The sequence below is a fragment of the Bufo bufo genome, chromosome 6 (assembly GCF_905171765.1).
Source record: "Bufo bufo chromosome 6, aBufBuf1.1, whole genome shotgun sequence".
NCBI lineage: Eukaryota > Metazoa > Chordata > Amphibia > Anura > Bufonidae > Bufo > Bufo bufo.
The window spans coordinates 117709673-117733159 of NC_053394.1; positions in this window are offsets into that span (position 1 = coordinate 117709673).

Here is a 23487-nt window from a genome sequence, read left to right on the forward strand (position 1 = left end):
TTGAGAGGGCAGTTGAGGGGACATTATGAAAAAAATTATACCATATTTTTCGCCCTGTAAGACACACTTTTCCCCCCAAAGGGGGGGGGGGGTTGAGTGTCAGTGTGTCTTATGGGATGAAAGACCATTCGCTGTGGACTCAAGCATGCTGTGTGTGACATCACGCTGTGCAGCGTCATGTCACAGCACAGTGTGCGGCAGGAAGAGCTGGAAGAGAAGGATATCCCCGAAGCGGCGGTGTCCGGAGCAGGAGAGGTCTGAATGGAGGTCTGAATATTGGGGGTCTGATCTGATTGTCTGAAAAGGGGTGTTATAAATATGCCGGTCTGATCTGAGGTCTGAATGGAGGTCTTAACATGGGGGGTCTGATCTTAGTGACTGAATAGGGGTCTTATTAACATGGACGCCTGATCTGAGATCTGAGGTCTTATTAGATGAGGGTCTGATTGGGGGTCTTATTAACATTGGGAGTCTGATCTGAGCTCTAATTGGGAGTCTTATTAACATTGAAGGTCTGATCTGAGGTCTGATTAACATTGACTGTCTGATTGGGGCTCTAAGCTGATGTCTGATGAAAAATATTTATTTCTTATTTTCCTCCTCTAAAACCAAGTTGCGTCTACTTTCACACCTGCGTTAGGTGCGGATCCATCTGGTATCTGCACAGACGGATCCGCACCTATAATGCAAACGCTTGTATCCGTTCAGAACGGATCCGTTTGCATTACCATGAAAAAAATTCAAAATAAATATTTTTTTTTGTTCATGATAAGGCCTCATGCACACGACCGTGCAGTTTTTTGCTGTCTGCAAACCGAGGATCCGCAAAAAACGGAAGCCGCCCGTGTTGCCTTCCGCAATTTTTAATTTTTTTTTCAAATATCATCTTTATTGAGAGTAATAAATCATATCTTTTCAATGCGGGTTGTTACAACTCCATTATTAAATTGTGTATGATACATGTATTATACATATCAGATATTACATATGGTAGATGCATCGTTAATACAAGCCCCTACATTAGTGTTCAATATTACAGATATGGCAATATCTCCTTTTTTCTTTATATAGTAACTAACTACAACCCCTACTAAACATCCCCAAACTACCCCACCCACTCCCTCCCTCTCACTTGATGGTCTTTGATGTATTCAATCATTATCTCTAATATCTATCAGTTGATCTTTCTCCACTTCTCAATCTATCTGTAGCTTCCCCAGGGTGTTTGATAGTTTCCTTTTTAGGTACCACTCTGAATATATAAAGGGTTTCATTGTCTCTACTAATTCTTTGTTACTGAGGGCAATTTTTATGAATACTTCCCATCTGCTGAAGAAGGTGTTAATACATTTCCCCTTGTATTGTTCTGCTTCCGCCCTCTCGAGCAAAAAACATGACTTAGGGCTCATGCACACAACAGTATTTTGCGTTCAGTATACTGGCTGTTTTTTGAGTTCAGTATGCGGAACATATACTGAACCATTCATTTCAATGGTTCAGCAAAAAAAAACTGAAGTGTCTCCGTGTGCATTCCGTTTCAGTATTTCCGTATTTCCGTACCGTGAAAAGATAGAACATGTCCTATTCTTGTCCGCAAATCACGGTGCTTGGCTCCATTCAAGTCAATGGGTCCGCAAAAAAAAACGGAACACATGCGGAAATGCATCCGTATGTCTTCCGTATCCGTTCCGTTTTGCTGAACCATCTATTGAAAATGTTATTCCCAGACCAATTTTTTCTATGTAATTACTGTATACTGTATATGGCATACGGAAAAACGGAAAGGAAACGGAAACACAACGGAAACAAAAAACGGAACAACGGATCCGTAAAAAACGGACAGCAAAACACTGAAAAAGCCATACGGTCGTGTGCATGAGCCCTAAGTGTGTAGAAAAACACTGCTCATTGAGGGTACTGTAGGTTTGAGCCATTCTCTAAAAACACACCTTTTTGCTGCTAGTAGCAGGAGATGTACTATTGGGGCTAGTTTTTGGCTCTCGGGGACCACCTGGAATAACAAAAGCTCGGGAGTGAGTGAGATTTCAACTTTTAAATGGCTTTTGAGTTGAAATAGAGCCGATGTCCAGAATTTTTTCGTCTCCGGGCAAGACCACACGCCATGGTAGAGATCCGTGCCACTTTCATGGCATTTAGGGCACTTTGTGAGTCTGTCTGGTTGAGGTGCCCGAGAGGCAAAACGAAAGCCATAGATAGCCTTATGTATCATCCTAAAGTACGTCTCCCTCCACCCTTCATTCGGTGTCACTTTTCTAATTGTCTCCCACCCTTTTAGAATGATCTGTCTTGTATCTACTAACGGGAACTCTTTCCCCCATTGTGAAAAAAGGCTTTCAGCTATTTGTCTTTGCTTCATATCTCTTATTCCCCCATACAGTTCTGAGAGTGATTTTTTTCCTAAGTCCCTGACCCATCAGTAAGTCAAAGTCCTTCATTCCCATTTCCCTTGTTAGGTTTAAAACCCGCTTAGTTAGAAATTCCTTGACCTGTGAGTATGCCAAAGGGTGCTGATTCTGTAGCATTGGGAATCTATCTATAAACTCCCTGTGGGTGAGATATCTTCCATTTTGTGTATCCCACATATCTCTCACATTACTGATCCCCAACTCTTTCCATTTCTGGAAGTGTTTAGCCTCTCTTCCTGCCGGGAATTCTGGATGGCTCCATAGGCTCATGTATATAGACAGAGTGAAGGGCAGTGAGAACAGTTTACGTATTGCTTTCCAACTCGCTACAGTATCTTTTATTAAGAGGCTCGTTTTTGCCTCAGGGGGCATGGCGCAGTACTTTGTGTGTAGCAGAGCTGGCAGGGACCAGGGAACTACCAATTGCTCCTCCAAGGTTGTATTAGTATAATAGTGTGTTTTAAATATCCAATCTAAGCTATGTCTTAGAAGACTTGCTAGGTTGTAGGCTCTTATGTCTGGAAAGTTCAGTCCCCCTAAGTTTTTTGGTAGTTGTAGTTATAGAAATTATCTGAACGTCTTCTCCAATGCATGAATGTCTTTATGTATAAGTAGGATGGGGATCGTCAGTAAGGGATAGAGGAGTTGGGCTACACACATCATTTTCAGAAGTTGACTTCTTCCTCCCAGGGTTAGTGGAAGATTCATCCATCTCTTAAAATCTGCAAGGATTTTTTTGATCAATGGTGGGTAATTTAATGTGTACAGGGAATCAGAAGTGTTGCTTATGTTAATTCCTAGGTATTTTATCGATCGAGAAGCTATCTGTAAGGGAAAACCTAAAGGCCGTGGATGATGCTTTGTCGACTGGGATACAATAAACATCAACTCCGATTTATCTGTGATGACTTTAAACCCCGAAATGGAGCCAAACTCTTCCAATAATCCGAATAGATGACCTATGTCTCTGTGCGGTTTTTCTAAGAACACTAGCAGGTCATCCGCGAAAAGTGCATGTTTTATTACCTTTCTGCCCAATTTACCGATTTTGATTCCCTCCAGTCTATCGTCTCTCTCAAGCTGTCTAGATAAAGGTTCCAGCGCCAGGTTAAAAAGGAGCGGGGAGAGTGGACAACCCTGTCTCGTCCCTTTTCCCAGATGTATGGGGCTAGAGATGTATCCTGGTGTAGAGACTCTGGCTTGCGGGCTTGAGTAGATTCCGTTAAGGAAACTTCTGAATGGGCCTTCAAAGCCCATTTCATCCAGCACCTGTCACATCCACCCCCAGTCCAGTCCACGTTATCGAATGCTTTTTCCGCATCAATGGTTATTATGGCCGGGGATGCATGGGATGCGGGCCTGAGCCTGACCTCGTCCAATGTTAACAGTACTTTTCGTATATTCATCACTGCCGATCTACCTTGAACAAAACCTACCTATATTAATTTAGGTAGTAAGTTTGAGAGCCTATCTGTCAGGATTTTAGATATGATTTTAAGATCGACATTGATAAGCGAGATTGGACGATAGGTGGATCTCTCCCAGGTTTTGGGAGGACTTTAATGTAGGCCGTATTGGTTTGTGATGGAATCGGGTCCCCTTTCATATAACCTGTATAGCTCTGTGATAGAGTCGGAGCTATGTCTTGGGCCAGGATTCTAAAGAATTCCCCACTAAACTTGTCGGGTCCTGGAGCCTTCTCTAGGGGCAAATTTTTAATATACGCGATGACTGTTTCCGTGGAGATCGGGGCGTTTAGCTTCTCTCTGTCCTCAGCTGACAGTTTTGGCATCTGGATTTTACTTAGCCAATTTCCACCATCCCTTCCCTGAGAAGAGTTGGCTGCATATAAGTCCGCATAAAATTCTCTCAGGATTTTGTTTATCTCTTCTGGGTGTGAGGCCAATTTTCAATTTTTTTCCTTAAGGGAGTGAATGGTAGAAATCAATCTTTGCCCTTTTGCCAACCTGGCTAATAGTCTACCTGCCTTGTTGCCATAGCGGTATAAGTGCGCCTCCCATCTTGTCATCGCAAAATTATCCCACTTTTTGAGCCAAGCTTCATAATCTACTTTGGCATTCTGCCATTTTATACGAGAATCCTGGGTAGGAGTGGCTTGGAAGAGGGTATAGGCTCTTTTTAGCTCACCGCTCAGCTGACTTATCCTTTCCTTTATTTTTTTGCGTTTACTGAACATGTACGCCATGATCCGACCCCTTATTACCGATTTTCCTGCATCCCAAAGTAACTGTTGATTACCTATGCCTTTATAATCCTGTTCATATTCTAGCCACCAACCCTTTAGGAAGTTGTTGAATTCCTCATCTTTGAACAGTGCAGTTGGGAACCGCCAAAGGAAGTCAGATCCTCGGGGAGTCTCCCTTTTTAATGTGATAGTTACCGGGGAGTGATCTGAAATTATCATATCCTCAATGCGTGGATCTGAGAAGTGTAATGACCCGGTTTTATCGCATAATATATAATCCAACCGTGAGCACGATTGATGGGCATGTGAGTAGTGTGTATACTCCCTTCCTTCTGGATTTCGGATCCTCCATAGATCTATCATGTCTGCGTCAATCATAAGTTGTGTTAACCTGTTATCTATGTTTCCTTTTTTCCCACCCCTCCCAGGACCTCTTTTCCTATCTTCCTTTCCATCTATCACGGCGTTCATGTCTCCTGTGAGTATCTTCAGTTTCGTCGGTTCTTTGGAGATATCACTAGTTAATGCATTGAAAAAAGGTCGGTCAAACTCATTTGGGCCGTAAACATTGAAGATACTGACATCTCCTCCCCCGCCTGTTAGATGTAACTTGGAGATCCTACCCTGTTTATCGTGAGTGTGACCTATCACTTTATAAGCCAGCCCTTTTCTTTAGCAGTGTCAGCACTCCTGCTTTCCTCCCCACTGCCCCTGAACCATATACTTCCCCTACCCAGTACTTTTTCATCCTCCCCAACTCCTCAGCTGGGAGATGGGTCTCTTGTAAAAGAGCAATATGACCCCAAATGTTTAAGATGTTTCAGGATCAGCCGACACTTATTAGGGGACCTCAGTCCCTTGACGTTCCAAGAGACAATTTTTACACGACTATCCATTGGGGTAGTTGATATCTTTTAGGCAACCCTGTAGACCATGAGATAGTGAGAAACTGGTGACCCCCCCTTCCCCCCTTCCCCCCTCCCCAACTTTAAACAAATCTATAACCATAAGTTGTCCTGGCAATGGTACAACCCAGGGTGATCTGCACCCTATAACTAACCATTGCTTTAGACCTCTGAGAAACATTTGAGTTTTGGCTTCACTTTTTTCCAACATTAGAGAAACCATCTTGTGTAAGAAAAATAAAAAAACAAAAGAGAAACTACTCAGTTCTCTTAGCTCCTCCGTCCTAGACACCTGAGTACAGTACTTGAATGTTATTAATACTAATAGTAATATTAGACCTTTTGCTATTAATATGTTCCCCAATTCTGTACACTGTGCCCTGTTTAGTGAGCTTTATAGGGGTGGTACCCCTTCATCCCGGGGTTACTATAATTGTTATCTTGAACAGTGTCCCTGCATAGTACATTGCCTGTTTAAAGCATAAATATACATTGACAACATTGGTATGTGATGCCTTCCCCCATTTCATGGCGTACCCTGCCCCGTTCAGATTCGGGTACCCATGCCCGTGTTTCACGGTCTGTACTATTTTGGAGCGTCTATTATCACATTATAGCAATGTCCAACTCCTTTGTTAAAAGCGAGGAGCTCAACTATAACAGTAACCTCCAGGTGTTCCGATGAGGACGCATGATCTGTGTCCTTATAGGTGATGGCTGGTAGCCTTCCCATCTTTGTGAGTATATCTTGTAGGGTGATTCCCGCCTCCTCCGGGTCTGTATACGACTCCATTCTGTTGTTAGGGAGAAAGACCCGCAAGGTCGCTGGATACAGTAGGGAGAATCTAATCTGATTCTTGAACAGCATAGAGCATAGTGGAGCAAAGGCCCTCCTGCGTTTGGTCACCTCCGCAGAGAAATCTCCAAAAATCAGCACACGGTGGCTTCTTATGTTGATGGCTTTGCCATTTTGCTTGAACGCTCGTAATATGGCCGCCTTGTCTGCGTAATCTAGATACTTGACGATTACTTAAAGTGCCCTGGCGTTGTAGCAGGGAGCGCTTGGAGCCTTGTCGCGTCTATCAGACCCATAATGTGGATTGAATGGGCCAACTCTATGCGCTCTCTCAACTTTGCAGCTAGCCTCTAGGCCCAGAGCCTCTGGGATTTCACGGGCACAAATGGTCTCCAAGTCTTTGGCCTCGATAGCTTCGGGAAGGCCCACTATGCGTAGATTGCTCCTTCGAGAGCGATTCTCCAGATCATCCACTCATCCCATAATTTGGCATTTTCCAACAGCGCTCTCTTTAGCTGTTTACGAATCTCCTCATAATCACCTTCCACCGTCGCCATTCTCGTCTCTAGCGTTTCCAGCCGCGAGTCATGTTGCGCAACTTCTGCCTTTAGCTCGTTGAACGAGAGTACCACAGTGGAAGACAATGCCTCCTGCAAATCTGGTAAGATGCGTGTCGCCACTTCTACCGCAAGGAATTTGCAATCGATGTCCATTTTTCCCTCCTGCGTGGTTTGAGTATAGACATCCTCCTTCTTCTCATTGCTTGTCATAGTTGGTATCTCCTCCTCCGGTGGCTGCGCCATATTAGTTTCAGTTGGCGCCTTCCCGGGCTTCGCCGGGTTTTTCTTAGATTTGCTCCCCATCTGGACAACGCAACGGTCCATAGACTGGTAATGTAGTTAGGTGGTAATGCGATAGTCCGATCTGTGGTTCTAAACAAAACGTTTGTAGGGGATTTGTGTGGAAAACGATGTATCTCTGGACGGAGCTCTTAGTGCACGCTTCTCACCATGTCGGTGCCGGAACCGGAAGCCTTCCGCAATTTTTTAACGGGGCCGCGGAACGGAGCCACGGATGCGGACAGCACACGAAGTGCTGTCCGCATCTTTTGCAGCCCCATTGAAGTGAATGGGTCCGCATCCGAGCCGCCAAAATGGCGGCTCGGATGCGGACCCAAACAACGGTCGTGTGCATGAGGCCTCCGTCTTGCAAACGGATCCGTTTTGACTTACACTGAAAGTCAATGGGATGCGGATCCGTTTTCAATTGCACCATATTGTGTCCGTGAAAACGTATCCGTCCCAATTGACTTACATTGTAAGTCAGGACGGATCCGTTTGGCTCCGCATCGTCAGACGTGTCCGCCTCCAGAGCGGAATGAAGGCTGAACGAAGGCAAACTGATGCATTCTGAACGGATCCTTATCCATTCAGAATGCATTGGGGCTAAACTGATCCGTTTGGGCTGCTTGTGAGAGCCCTGAAACGGATCTCACAAGCCGACCCAGAAACGCCAGTGTGAAAGTAGCTTTATGGGCAGGTGCGTCTTATAGGGCGAAACATATGGTATATTTTTCCCTTCTTCTGAATTTTATTTCTAACTGTTACAAAGATAAAAAAAAATATATATATATATATATAGAGATGAAAGTTCAAGGCAGCACTCCTCAGTATTGGATGTTTGGGTGCCAGCAGTGAATACACCTTACCAAGGTGTGTAATGTAAACTGAAGAAAGACACCGCGGCACATCCGTTTAGTGAAAAAAGTAGGACCCTTTATTCACCCATGCGACGTTTCGGTCCGCTTGCTGGGACCATTTTCAAGCAACATTGCTTGAAAATGGTCCCAGCAAGCGGACCGAAACGTCGCATGGGTGAATAAAGGGTCCTACTTTTTTCACTAAACGGATGTGCCGCGGTGTCTTTCTTCAGTATATATATATATATATAATACATTTTATTTTTTATGAACGAAAAGGAGGACAAAACGTGTGTATGTGTGTACGTAGCGGCTATACTATTGCTAAAACTGGTAACTATAGCTATAACTTTTAAATTTTTCTTTATTTCCCTTTTAATTCATTTTTTTATTATTATTTTTTTTTTTTTATGGAAAAAAAAAATATTGTGAATTAACCCTTTCCTGCAACAGTCAGGGGAGGAAGGGTTTAATTCACAGTCTGCAGCCTCACATTTACCTTTACAGCCAGCATGGGATGCTGAGGTCGGTGGTGATATGAACCCTTAACCTTAGGATGATTCAAATAACCACATGTAGGCTTGCAAAGACTGACATTTCTTGCAGTGCTCCAGCAGACATATCAGCATGCTAAAGTCTGTTATGCAAAGATATACTGTAGCTGGGGAGGGGGGGGGAGGTAATATCAGTGGCAGTAGCAGAAAGAGTTAATAATAAAGTTTTAAGTGGTGGGGATACTTCCTGGCAGCAGTGTGGAGGGGATGCAAGCCAAGGGGACCACACTACTGTCAATCTTTGCTCTGGGTAAAAAAAAGATTCCGGCGTATGGCAGTCTGTAGTATGTGAATAGATTCCAGGTCTGCACTGGAAATTACTCAAAAAGTCTCTCGCCCTGGATGACATTCCCACAATAAGATCTGGGCCCTTTGGAACCACTTGGACCATTCTGTATATACCTGTTCTAGATGATTGTCTATATCAATCATGCCTTAGCACAGACTGCAAAGTATTACTCATAGCAGACCACGGGTGATGGGGATTAGTGTCTCATCACCGATTCTAGGAAAATGTATGGACATCCCCCCCTACACATCCGGCCACAGCACAGAGTTACAAGGGACAGATTAAGACAGACAAATACACGACTCACCGGTGATCTGACACAAGGCATGTGATGCTGTCCTTCTCCTCCCTGATTTCTCACTAAAAAGATACAGCCCTAGCATTATTATTTTTTATACATTTTTTTTTTCTTTCATGCAGTTCTGCTTTCATCAGTTGTCACGGAAACACCGTTTTTTTTTCTTTTCCACTCGAATGTCTACATTTCAGTAACCATGGCTACAACACAGCCAAAGAATGTAAAAGTGACAATTATAGGGTCCTGCAAGTTTACGGATGTAAAGCGCACGTGTAAGGGTATGTTCACGCCTACAAAATTCAGCAAGAAACCCATGCATGCTTTTTTCTGTGCTTTTTTTAATGCATTTTTATGCATTTTTTATGCATTTTAAACCAATGGGTGTTTACTTCAGAACTAAACTGCATTTTTAGCTCAGACACGTACGGAGATATTTTTTTTTTACGTTGCCCATTCATTTAAAAGGGAGATTCAGCTCGGATTCCGCTCCAAGATTGGGCATGCTGCTTCTTTTTCCCAGGTGAAAAAAAGCAATTGCTGCTTCCCATTGAAATGAATGGGAATTTGTTTTGAGGCTTTTTTTTGTCTCTGATTTTGAGGCGAAAACGCACCAAAATTTTTTTTGTAAACTGGCACTAAAGTGTTGGTACAGTGACACTACAGTGTTGATATGTGTGCTCTTATAGCGAATAGGCCAAATAAGAAGCAACGTACGGTGTCAGTGGCACCACAATAGGCCATCATCCATTAGCCACGGATCCACCTTTCTTTGTTAAGATATGATATAATCACAAAAACTGAACAACACTAGAGAAAGAAATACCATAGCACAGCCGCACCTCCAAAAGTAAAGCATGATTTTATTGAAACATATAGGTTAAAAACATGGATGAACAAGGCAAACCCCACAGATGGGGAGGGATTTAAAGTGCTGCAGTGCATAAATGGCCATATAATCACAGAACCATGACAGGAAAAGAGTACAATATCTGCAAAACCTAGGTACAATACTTATCATGGAGCACAGTGGTAGCACATAGAATAACAAAAACCCATCAGTGAGGGGAGCCAAGGAATCCTGACGCGTATCGCTAGTGCAAATACTAGCTTCCTCAGAGGTCCATGTAGGTCCAAATGACTGTTAGAACATTTATAATTCACATGATTAAGACATAATTTAATGAACCTGTGGTAAAAGCCAGTCAAGGAGTGGTCACCTACAGAGAGGACAAGGGAGGCGGTGGCAAGGTATGTGGGTTACCTGGATCCTCCCCGGTGCATGGTCGCCCGCAGCTGCGAGTGCCGGAACAAGCCGGCGTGTTGGAAAAGCAAGTGCGCATGCGCAAGATGTCGCCCAAACCGGAAGTCGACACCGCAATGCGCTCCAAAGACCGGAAGCGCAGCCCGACATCGACGTCACAGGGGGTCGCCAGCCCGCGCCGTGACACCAAATGGAATGCAAACAAACAGGGGGCACAGGCAAGCGCAATAGGGTGCAGAAGACGATCAATCAACTATATATATACATTATAAAGTCAGGCCAATGAGATGCTCACAAATTATAGAAAAATATATATAAGACGGGCCAATGAAATACTTACATGATGTGACTAAAAAATATATAATAACATGAATGTGCATACAACATAATTATATACCCACAAAAGTAATTGAATAAGTCAATGATTGCATTAAAGATATACACACAGCAGATATTGAAGATTGCAAAATCACAACATAATTATTCTATCATAATATAAACAGACCCTTCAAGCCATAATTGATACCACAGAGAACCCACATTAATTAATAAATGATCACAAAACATTATGTGTTATAGTGCAGTAAATACATTAAGAAAGAAACAAATTCATAAAAGCATACTACCCTACAGGCAATATTCCTCATTGGCTCCAATAACAAAGTTATACAAACAAAAGGCGTCCTGTACTCGCAACACCTGTCTCCCTGAGTATGTACATTTCATGCGCATGAATTTAATACTCCAAAGAACAATATCAATACTATCAGGGTAAAAACGAACCAAGTAGTGACAGACCATGCACCGGGGAGAGAGGGGCCGGTCAAGCAAGTGCAAAAATAGGGAGAGCATACAAATTGCTGCATACTGAATGCATATAGAAATTAAAATAAACAATTAATGGACACTATATACATATGGAAAATAGAAAAGGCAGTTAATGGACAGAAGTATATCATATTGCAATATAGTGGAAAATCCCAAACAAAATCAGATGGTGTCCGAGGTACAAAAAGATCAATACAAAAATATATAAGTGTAAGGGGTGTCCCAGCGAGGCACACAACAAACATAGACTTGAGTATGTCTCACTGGACACCAGTGATAACAGTGCTGAGTGCTTCATAAATATGCCCCTGTGGGTGTGAGGGATAGACAGAGACAACGCTGTCCCATGTACCCTGACAACCACACAGAGAAAACATGAAAAAAGTGAAGAAAAGCAGGCGAAACACAATCCATAGGTCCTCTATTCCCGCATTCCAGTGTCATCCAACCTCCTTGAACCTAGAAAAGGAAATGAAATAAACAAAGTGAAAGTGAAGCTAGACCAAGTAAAGTGGACTAGCTAAATGATACATACAGTAGGTGTTTGTGAGATTGTGCTTTCAGCACGACAGCGTCGCGCTGATACTCGGCGACGTGGTGCCGAGATCTCGCACTCACTGGGATAGCGACAGCACATCCCAGCAAGCGCGTCATAGAAGAGGCGGGAGATCCGACTTGGATTCCCGCCAATTCTACACGTGTGCGGCGTTTGTTATGAATCCTGAGGGGGAAGTCCCCGCCGGATTTTAAATAAAAATCCGGCCTGGGTCCCGCCCTCAGGAGCATACCGGGCCCTTAGGTCTGTTATGGGTTGTAAGGAGAGCCCCCCCTACGCCGAAAAAAACGGCGTAGGGGGTCCCCCTACAATCCATACCAGACCCGTATCCAAAGCACGCTACCCGGCCAGCCAGGAAGGGAGTGGGGACGAGCGAGCGAGCGCCCCCCCCCCCCCTCCTGAGCCGTACCAGGCTGCATGCCCTCAACATGGGGGGTTGGGTGCTCTGGGGCAGGGGGCGCACTGCGGCCCCCCCACCTCAGAGCACCCTGTCCCCATGTTGATGAGGACAGGGCCCCTTCCCGACAACCCTGGCCGTTGGTTGTCGGGGTATGCGGGCGGGAGGCTTAACGGAATCTGGGAGCCCCCTTTAATAAGGGGGGCCCCCAGATACCGGCCCCCCACCCTAAGTGAATGAGTATGGGGTACATCGTACCCCTACCCATTCACCTGCAAGAAAAGTGGTAAAAACACAAATAAACCACACAGTGTATTAAAATATTTTATTTTTCTGCTCCGGAGGCCGCCCCCTGTCTTCTTTATTAGCTCTTTTACCAGGGGGGGCTCTTCTTCTTCCGATATCCCGACGGGTCTTCTCCGCTATCCGGGGGGGTCTTCTCAACTCTCCTTCTGTTCTTCTTCTGTCTTCTCCTTCTGTCTTGTTGTCTCCTTCTGTCTTCTGTCTCCGGGGGGGGCTCTTCTTCTTCCGATATCCCGACGGGTCTTCTCCGCTATCCGGGGGGGTCTTCTCAACTCTTCGGGGTTCTCCTTCTGTCTTCTCCTTCTGTTCTTCTTCTGTCTTCTCCTTCCTTCTTGTTGTCTCGGCGCACCCCGGTTCTTCGTCTCGCGAGACTCGGCGCACCCCGATTCTTCTCTCTGTTGTTGACTCGGCGCACCCCGGTTCTTCGTCTCGCGAGACTCGGCGCACCCCGATTCTTCTCTTCTCGCGAGATGAAGAACCGGGGTGCGCCGAGTCAACAACAGAGAGAAGAATCGGGGTGCGCCGAGACAACAAGAAGGAAGGAGAAGACAGAAGAAGAACAGAAGGAGAAGACAGAAGGAGAACCCCGAAGAGTTGAGAAGACCCCCCCGGATAGCGGAGAAGACCCGTCGGGATATCGGAAGAAGAAGAGCCCCCCCCGGAGACAGAAGACAGAAGGAGACAACAAGACAGAAGGAGAAGACAGAAGAAGAACAGAAGGAGAGTTGAGAAGACCCCCCCGGATAGCGGAGAAGACCCGTCGGGATATCGGAAGAAGAAGAGCCCCCCCTGGTAAAAGAGCTAATAAAGAAGACAGGGGGCGGCCTCCGGAGCAGAAAAATAAAATATTTTAATACACTGTGTGGTTTATTTGTGTTTTTACCACTTTTCTTGCAGGTGAATGGGTAGGGGTACGATGTACCCCATACTCATTCACTTAGGGTGGGGGGCCGGTATCTGGGGGCCCCCCTTATTAAAGGGGGCTCCCAGATTCCGTTAAGCCTCCCGCCCGCATACCCCGACAACCAACGGCCAGGGTTGTCGGGAAGGGGCCCTGTCCTCATCAACATGGGGACAGGGTGCTCTGAGGTGGGGGGGCCGCAGTGCGCCCCCTGCCCCAGAGCACCCAACCCCCCATGTTGAGGGCATGCAGCCTGGTACGGCTCAGGAGGGGGGGGGGGGCGCTCGCTCGTCCCCACTCCCTTCCTGGCTGGCCGGGTAGCGTGCTTTGGATACGGGTCTGGTATGGATTGTAGGGGGACCCCCTACGCCGTTTTTTTCGGCGTAGGGGGGGCTCTCCTTACAACCCATAACAGACCTAAGGGCCCGGTATGCTCCTGAGGGCGGGACCCAGGCCGGATTTTTATTTAAAATCCGGCGGGGACTTCCCCCTCAGGATTCATAACAAACGCCGCACACGTGTAGAATTGGCGGGAATCCAAGTCGGATCTCCCGCCTCTTCTATGACGCGCTTGCTCTCCATCGCGGCAAGCCAGCTCGGCGCTGGCTCCCGCGATGGGGCTCGTATGTGCTCAATCTCGCCGAGAAATACGGCGAGATTGACACAAAATCGGGTTCACCTACTGTAGGTCTGTACAAAATAAGACAGAACTTATGTGTAATAGCCAGTGAAAGTTAGCTCCTCATTCAGGCCACCTGGGGCCTGTGAACCAAGGTTGAAAATCCACCTCGATTCTGATCGGAGCAGACTCCTGGAAATATGTGTCCCCCTGATGTTACCTCGAACAATATCCAACCCCACCACCCGTAAATCGTCGTACCTACCATCATGGTTATCCAGGAAATGGGTTGGCACTGATGTTAGGGGTTTTTCCCCCTTACTTCTGTCCCGATCTGCCAACCGAATATTCAAAGTGTGTTGCTGTACTCTCTTCCTAAGCTCCTGCATGGTCTGGCCCACGTAGATCCTATTACAAGGGCAAAGAAGGGCATAAACTACATTTTTGGAGCGGCAGTTGACATAATGTTTAAGATTCACTCTGTTGTCTTCTCCATGGATAAAACTATCAGAGTTCAGCATAAATTGGCAAACATTGCAGTCTCCACAAGGATATGTACCTTTTAATGTGCCTCCTCTACCCGTAGTGCCCACCGGGCGTTGGAAGTGGCTACGGACGAGGGTATCTTTGAGGTTTGGGGCCCTCCTTGCTATGATACTTGGTCTATCGTCAACATGCGATGCTAATTTACCGTCTGCTCGGAGTAGAAACCAATGTGTGTTAAGGATTTTGTACAGGTCAGACCACTGGTTATTGTATCTAGTGATCACACGTACCTTGTTGTCCCGTGGTCTGATCTTGGGAACAAATAAATCCTCACCTTTGGACTCCTTGGCCCTTTCAAATGCCTGGGATACAACCTTTTTAGGATAACCCCTCTCGTGTAGCCTTGATGATAAATCCTGTGCGGCCACCTTAAAATATCCAAATTCACTGCAATTACGTCGTAGCCGTAAGAACTGACCCCTTGGTATGCCCTTCTTTAGATGTGCCGGGTGAAAACTCGCAAAATGGAGTCGATTATTGGTTGCAGTGCTTTTGCGGAACAAAGATGTCACAATTCTTGAATCCTGCAACTTTATTCGAAGATCCAGGAAGTCAACATCAGACTCAGAGATTTTATGTGTCAGGAATATATTAAGCGGGTTCTCGTTGAGGTAGCCAATGAAGCGTTCACAATCCTGTCTGGAACCCTGCCAAAAAAAGATAATGTCATCAATAAAGCGATACCAGCCCACCACATGATCCCTGAACTGATCCAATGGGTACACCCGGGTGGCCTCCCACCAACCTAAAAAGAGGTTGGCGTAGGAAGGCGCACACCGTGCATCCATGGCGGTACCGGAGATCTGCCCAAAAAAGGTACGGTCAAAAACAAAATAATTGTGTGTGAGCACAAATTCTAATAAGCTCACCAGGAACACGTGGTGGGCTGGATCGCCAGTGCTGGAGCCAGACAAGAAGAATTTGACAGCAGCAAGCCCATCACTGTGGGCAATATTAGAGTACAGTGACTCAACGTCACATGTAACCATCAAAGTCCCAGGCGGTAGAAAAAAAATACCTCAGTTCTTGTATCAAGTGCATAGAGTCCCGGATATATGATTTAAGGCCCAACACGAACGACTGTAGAAAAAAATCCAGATAAATACATGCCTGTTCGCATAGACCCCCAATGCCTGCCACAATAGGGCGGCCAGGTGGGTTCTCTAGGTGTTTGTGCACCTTGGGCAACATATAAAACGTGGGTGTAATTGGACAGCTTACCTCCAAAAACTGGAGTTCCCGCTTGGTAATGATCCTGATCTCAAACGCTCTCTTCAGGAGTTGGTCTAATTTTTTCTTAAATGTTATGGTCGGATCTGCTGGGATAGGGGTGTAAAAAACTTTATTACCCAGTTGGCGTTTGGCTTCATTCATATACATCCCCATATCCCACAGAACGACATTCCCACCTTTATCAGCTTCCTTTATGACAAAGGATTTGTTCTGTTGGAGTTGTCGGATGATGTTGGACTCGGTCACAGCCATATTTCTTCCTTTAATGGTATTCCTCTGTAATTTGCGAACTTCTTGTAAGACTGCTTGAAAAAATAAATGGATATTTGGGAACATGCTCAAAGAACGCGTGATGGTGGAGGGTTTGGACAAACTAAAAAATCTCCTACCTGAATTACTCTCGCTCTCCTTGAGTAAGTCCATTAAGTCCAAAAAGACACTGCGTTCATCCTCCGCAAGTTCTTTCACTAATGTTGGTTGGGCATAAAGCAATTTGAAGCAAAGTTGCCTACAAAATAAGTAGATGTTTTTAATGAACTCAAATTTATCAAGTGTACTCATAGGAGAGAACGACAGTCCTTTTTCCAAGATCAGTCTCTCTTTTTCTGACAATGTATAGGAAGACAGATTTATAACCTGCAGTGACCCGATGTCCTGGGGGTGTCCGGCTCCTACATCCGTTTCCTGTGGGGTGGTAGATAATTGTTGCCCCTGCGCAACTGGGGTCCCCTTTTTCTGGGATTTACGTAGTCCCCTCCGAGTTCGCTGTCTTCGCTGTTTTCGGATAAAAAATCAATGTCACTGTTTATATTGGTGGCAATCTGCTTCATAGCGGTGTCATTTGGATGATTGCCCTTTGAGGGTGCCCGTGTATTACCACTGTGCTTCCACCTATAAGCCTGTTTTCTCTCAAAGTCCCCCTTATCCCGCTGAAATTTAGATTTTTTTTTACCCAACATGATGTCCTTATCAAATTGTTCCAAAATGTCCTTCAATTTGGCCTGAAAGATGTCAACCTTCTCTTTATCATGCTGTTCAAGTTTAGCTTCTAACTCAACAAGTCTGGATTTAGTCCGCTGTAAAAGTTCCCTATCATGTGTAATCAACATATCAATGAGAATCTTAGAACATTGTAAGAGTCCCTGCTCCCAAGTCTCCTTAGCTTTTACCACAGGTGCATTAAATTATGTCTTACTCATGTGAATTATAAATGTTCTAACAGTCATTTGGACCTACATGGACCTCTGAGGAAGCTAGTATTTGCACTAGCAATACGCGTCAGGATTCCTTGGCTCCCCTCACTGATGGGTTTTTGTTATTCTATGTGCTACCACTGTGCTCCATGATAAGTATTTTGCCTAGGTTTTGCAGATATTTTACTGTTTTCCTGTCATGGTTCTGTGATTATATGGCCATTTATGCACTGCAGCATTTTAAATCCCTCTCCATCTGTGGGGGTTTGCCTTGTTCATCCATGTTTTTAACCTATATGTTTCAATAAAATCATGCTTTACTTTTGGAGGTGCGGCTGTGCTATGGTATTTCTTTCTCTAGTGTTGTTCATGTTTGCTTTTTGATACCAGGCCTGCACTCCATTTTATATTTTCAGGTGTGCCCCTCACTGTTTAGTTTTGCATTTATTGTTCCAGTGTCAGGGAACTCTTTTCCCTTGCACTTTTCTGGGGTTTTGTTGTGGTCTTTAAGCATGACTTTGTATTTAGAGGCCAGGGAGGCAGTTTGGACTTCGCAGGCCACTGCGTTGTTCCATGAGGAGTGTGTTGGGGATACAGGTGGTGATTTTAGGTCATTGACCTCTGAGATCACAGACAACCATAAGCTATACACTCGGGTTTGGTGGAACATCAAGAGTCTTGAGGAATACCTCAAGTGCTTCATCATCCCCAGGGGCTTGCGGGTCCAAAAATTTCCGGCTTGGGATGTCACTGCTGACTTCAAGGAGACTTGGGAGCAGGGACTCTTACAATGTTCTAAGATTCTCATTGATATGTTGATTACACATGATAGGGAACTTTTACAGCGGACTAAATCCATACTTGTTGAGTTAGAAGCTAAACTTGAACAGCATGATAAAGAGAAGGTTGACATCTTTCAGGCCAAATTGAAGGACATTTTGGAACAATTTGATAAGGACATCATGTTGGGTAAAAAAATCAAAATTTCAGTGGGATAAGGGTGACTTTGAGAGAAAACAGGCTTATAGGTGGAAGCACAGTGGTAATACACGGGCACCCTCAAAGGGCAATCATCCAAATGATACTGCTATGAAGCAGATTGCCACCAATATAAACAGTGACATTGATTTTTTTATCCGAAAACAGCGAAGACAGCAAACTCCGAGGGGACTACGTAAATCCCAGAAAAAGGGGACCCCAGTTGCGCAGGGGCAACAATTATCTACCACCCCACAGGAAACGGATGTAGGAGCCGGACACCCCCAGGACATCGGGTCACTGCAGGTTATAAATCTGTCTTCCTATACATTGTCAGAAAAAGAGAGACTGATCTTGGAAAAAGGACTGTTGTTCTCTCCTATGAGTACACTTGATAAATTTGAGTTCATTAAAGACCTCTACTTATTTTGTAGGCAACTTTGCTTCAAATTGCTTTATGCCCAACCAACATTAGTGAAAGGTCTTGCGGAGGATGAACGCAATGTCTTTTTGGACTTAATGGACTTACTCAAGGAGAGCGAGAGTAATTCAGGTAGGAGATTTTTTAGTTTGTCCAAACCCTCCACCATCACGCGTTCTTTGAGCATGTTCCCAAATATCCATTTATTTTTTCAAGCAGTCTTACAAGAAGTTCGCAAATTACAGAGGAATACCATTAAAGGAAGAAATATGGCTGTGACCGAGTCCAACATCATCCGACAACTCCAACAGAACAAATCCTTTGTCATAAAGGAAGCTGATAAAGGTGGGAATGTCGTTCTGTGGGATATGGGGATGTATATGAATGAAGCCAAACGCCAACTGGGTAATAAAGTTTTTTACACCCCTATCCCAGCAGATCCGACCATAACATTTAAGAAAAAATTAGACCAACTCCTGAAGAGAGCGTTTGAGATCAGGATCATTACCAAGCGGGAACTCCAGTTTTTGGAGGTAAGCTGTCCAATTACACCCACGTTTTATATGTTGCCCAAGGTGCACAAACACCTAGAGAACCCACCTGGCCGCCCTATTGTGGCAGGCATTGGGGGCCTATGCGAACAGGCATGTATTTATCTGGATTTTTTTCTACAGTCGTTCGTGTTGGGCCTTAAATCATATATCCGGGACTCTATGCACTTGATACAAGAACTGAGGTATTTTTTTTCTACCGCCTGGGACTTTGATGGTTACATGTGACGTTGAGTCACTGTACTCTAATATTGCCCACAGTGATGGGCTTGCTGCTGTCAAATTCTTCTTGTCTGGCTCCAGCACTGGCGATCCAGCCCACCACGTGTTCCTGGTGAGCTTATTAGAATTTGTGCTCACACACAATTATTTTGTTTTTGACCGTACCTTTTTTAGGCAGATCTCCGGTACCGCCATGGGTGCACGGTGTGCGCCTTCCTACGCCAACCTCTTTTTAGGTTGGTGGGAGGCCACCCGGGTGTACCCATTGGATCAGTTCAGGGATCATGTGGTGGGCTGGTATCGCTTTATTGATGACATTATCTTTTTTTGGCAGGGTTCCAGACAGGATTGTGAACGCTTCATTGGCTACCTCAACGAGAACCCGCTTAATATAGTCTGATGTTGACTTCCTGGATCTTCGAATAAAGTTGCAGGATTCAAGAATTGTGACATCTTTGTTCCGCAAAAGCACTGCAACCAATAATCGACTCCATTTTGCGAGTTTTCACCCGGCACATCTAAAGAAGGGCATACCAAGGGGTCAGTTCTTACGGCTACGAAGTAATTGCAGTGAATTTGGCGATTTTAAGGTGGCCACACAGGATTTATCATCAAGGCTACACGAGAGGGGTTATCCTAAAAAGGTTGTATCCCAGGCATTTGAAAGGGCCAAGGAGTCCAAACGTGAGGATTTATTTGTTCCCAAGATCAGACCACGGGACAACAAGGTACGTGTGATCACTAGATACAATAACCAGTGGTCTGACCTGTACAAAATCCTTAACACACATTGGTTTCTACTCCGAGCAGACGGTAAATTAGCATCGCATGTTGACGATAGACCAAGGATCATAGCAAGGAGGGCCCCAAACCTTAAAGATACCCTCGTCCGTAGCCACTTCCAACGCCCGGTGGGCACTACGGGTAAAGGAGGCACATTAAAAGGTACATATCCTTGTGGAGACTGCAATGTTTGCCAATTTATGCTGAACTCTGATAGTTTCATCCATGGAGAAGACAACAGAGTGAATCTTAAACATTATGTCAACTGCCGCTCCAAAAATGTAGTTTATGCCCTTCTTTGCCCTTGTAATAGGATCTACGTGGGCCAGACCATGCAGGAGCTTAGGAAGAGAGTACAGCAACACACTTCGAATATTCGGTTGGCAGACTGGGACAGAAGTAAGGGGGAAAACCCCTAACATCAGTGCCAACCCATTTCCTAGATAACCATGATGGTAGGTACGACGATTTACGGGTGGTGGGGTTGGATATTGTTCGAGGTAACATCTGGGGACACATATTTCCAGGAGTCTGCTCCGATCAGAATCGAGGTGGATTTTCAACCTTGGTTCACAGGCCCCAGGTGGCCTGAATGAGGAGCTAACTTTCACTGGCTATTACACATAAGTTCTGTCTTATTTTGTACAGACCTATGTATCATTTAGCTAGTCCACTTTACTTGGTCTAGCTTAACTTTCACTTTGTTTATTTCATTTCCTTTTCTAGGTTCAAGGAGGTTGGATGACACTGGAATGCGGGAATAGAGGACCTATGGATTGTGTTTCGCCTGCTTTTCTTCACTTTTTTCATGTTTTCTCTGTGTGGTTGTCGGGGTACATGGGACAGCGTTGTCTCTGTCTATCCCTCACACCCACAGGGGCATATTTATGAAGCACTCAGCACTTTTATCACTGGTGTCCAGTGAGACATACTCAATTCTATGTTTGTTGTGTGCCTCGCTGGGACACCCCTTACACTTATATATTTTTGTATTGATCTTTTTGTACCTCGGACACCATCTGATTTTGTTTGGAATTTTCCACAATATTGCAATATGATATACTTCTGTCCATTAACTGCCTTTTCTATTTTCCATATGTATATAGTGTCCATTAATTGTTTATTTTAATTTCTATATGCATTCAGTATGCAGCAATTTGTATGCTCTCCCTATTTTTGCACTTGCTTGACCGGCCACTCTCTCCCCGGTGCATGGTCTGTCACTACTTGGTTCGTATTTACCCTGATAGTATTGATATTGTTCTTTGGAGTATTAAATTCATGCGCATGAAATGTACATACTCAGAGAGACAGGTGTTGCGAGTACAGGACGCCTTTTGTTTGTAAAACTTTGTTATTGAAGCCAATGAGGAATATTGCCTGTAGGGTAGTATGCATTTATGAATTTTTTTCTTTCTTAATGTATTTACTGCACTATAACACATAATGTTTTGTGATCATTTATTAATTAATGTGGGTTCTCTGTGGTATCAATTATGGCTTGAATGGTCTGTTTATATTATGATAGAATAATTATGTTGTGATTTTGCAATCTTCAATATCTGCTGTGTGTATATCTTTAATGCAATCATTGACTTATTCAATTACTTTTGTGGGTATATAATTATGTTGTATGCACATTCATGTTATTATATATTTTTTAGTCACATCATGTAAGTATTTCATTGGCCCGTCTTATATATATTTTTCTATAATTTGTGAGCATCTCATTGGCCTGACTTTATAATGTATATATATAGTTGATTGATCGTCTTCTGCACCCTATTGCGCTTGCCTGTGCCCCCTGTTTGTTTGCATTCCATTTGGTGTCACGGCGCGGGCTGGCGACCGCCTGTGACGTCGATGTCGGGCTGCGCTTCCGGTCTTTGGAGCGCATCGCGGCGTCGACTTCCGGTTTGGGTGCCATCTTGCGGATGCGCACTTGCTTTTCCAACACGCCGGCTTGTTCCGGCACTCGCAGCTGCGGGCAACCATGCACCGGGGAGGATCCAGGTAACCCACATACCTTGTCACCGCCTCCCTTGTCCTCTCTGTAGGTGACCGCTCCTTGACTGGCTTTTACCACAGGTTCATTAAATTATGTCTTAATCATGTGAATTATAAATGTTCTAACAGTCATTTGGACCTACATGGACCTCTGAGGAAGCTAGTATTTGCACTAGCGATACGCGTCAGGATTCCTTGGCTCCCCTCTCTGATGGGTTTTTGTTATTCTATGTGCTACCACTGTGCTCCATGATAAGTATTTTACCTAGGTTTTGCAGATATTTTACTGTTTTCCTGTCATGGTTCTGTGATTATATGGCCATTTATGCACTGCAGCACTTTAAATCCCTCCCCATCCGTGGGGTTTGCCTTGTTCATCCATGTTTTTAACCTATATGTTTCAATAAAGATGCCAACTACTACCATGGGCAAGACCAAAGAGCTGTCAAAAGACACCAGAGACAAAATTGTGGACCTCCACAAGGCTGGAAAGGGCTACGGGGCAATTGCCAAGCAGCATGGTAAAAATAGATCAACTGTTGGAGCAATTGTTAGAAAATTTAAGAGGCTAAAGACGACTGTCAGTCTCCGTCGGACTGGGGCTCCATGCAAGATCTCCATGCAGTTTCAAAGGTCACTGTCGGTAGAACACTATGCCGTCATGGTTTCAAATCATGCATTGCACGGAAGGTTCCCCTGCTCAAGTCATCACATGTCCAGGCCGTCTGAAGTTTGCCAATGACCATCTGGATGATCCAGAGGAGGCAAGGGAGAAAGTCATGTGGTCAGATGAGACCAAAGTAGAACTTTTTAGTCTAAACTTCACTCGTCATGTTTGAAGGAAAAAGAAGGATGAGTTGCATCCCAAGAACACCATCCCTACTGTGAAGCATGGGGTGGTAACATCATGCTTTGGGGGTGCTTTTCTGTGAAGGGGACAGGACAACTGCACTGTATTAAGGAGAGGATGAATGGGGCCATTTATTGTGAGATTTTGAACAACAACCTCCTTCCCTCAGTCAGAGCATTGAAGATGGGTCGTGGCTGGGTCTTCCAACATGACAACGACCAGAAGCACACAGCCAGGATAACAAAGGAGTGGCTCCGTAAGAAGCATATCAAGGTTCTGGAGTGGCCTAGCCAGTCTCCAGACCTAAATCCAATAGAACATCTTTGGAGGGAGCTGAAACTCTGTGTTGCTCAGCGACAGCCCCGAAACCTGACAGATCTAGAGGAGATCTGTGTGGAGGAGTGGGCCAAAATCCCTGTTGCAGTGGGTGCAAACCTGGTCAAGAACTACAGGAAATGTTTGACCTCTGTAATTGCAAAGAAAGGCTTCTGTACCAAATATTAACACTGATTTTCTCAGCTGTTTAAATACTTTATGTTCAGCAGTGCAAGACAAATATATTCTTTAAAAATCATACAATGTGATTTCCTGAATTTATTTTTTTATTCTGTCTTTCAGAGTGGGAATGCACCTACAATGTAAATTTCAGACCCCTCCATGATTTC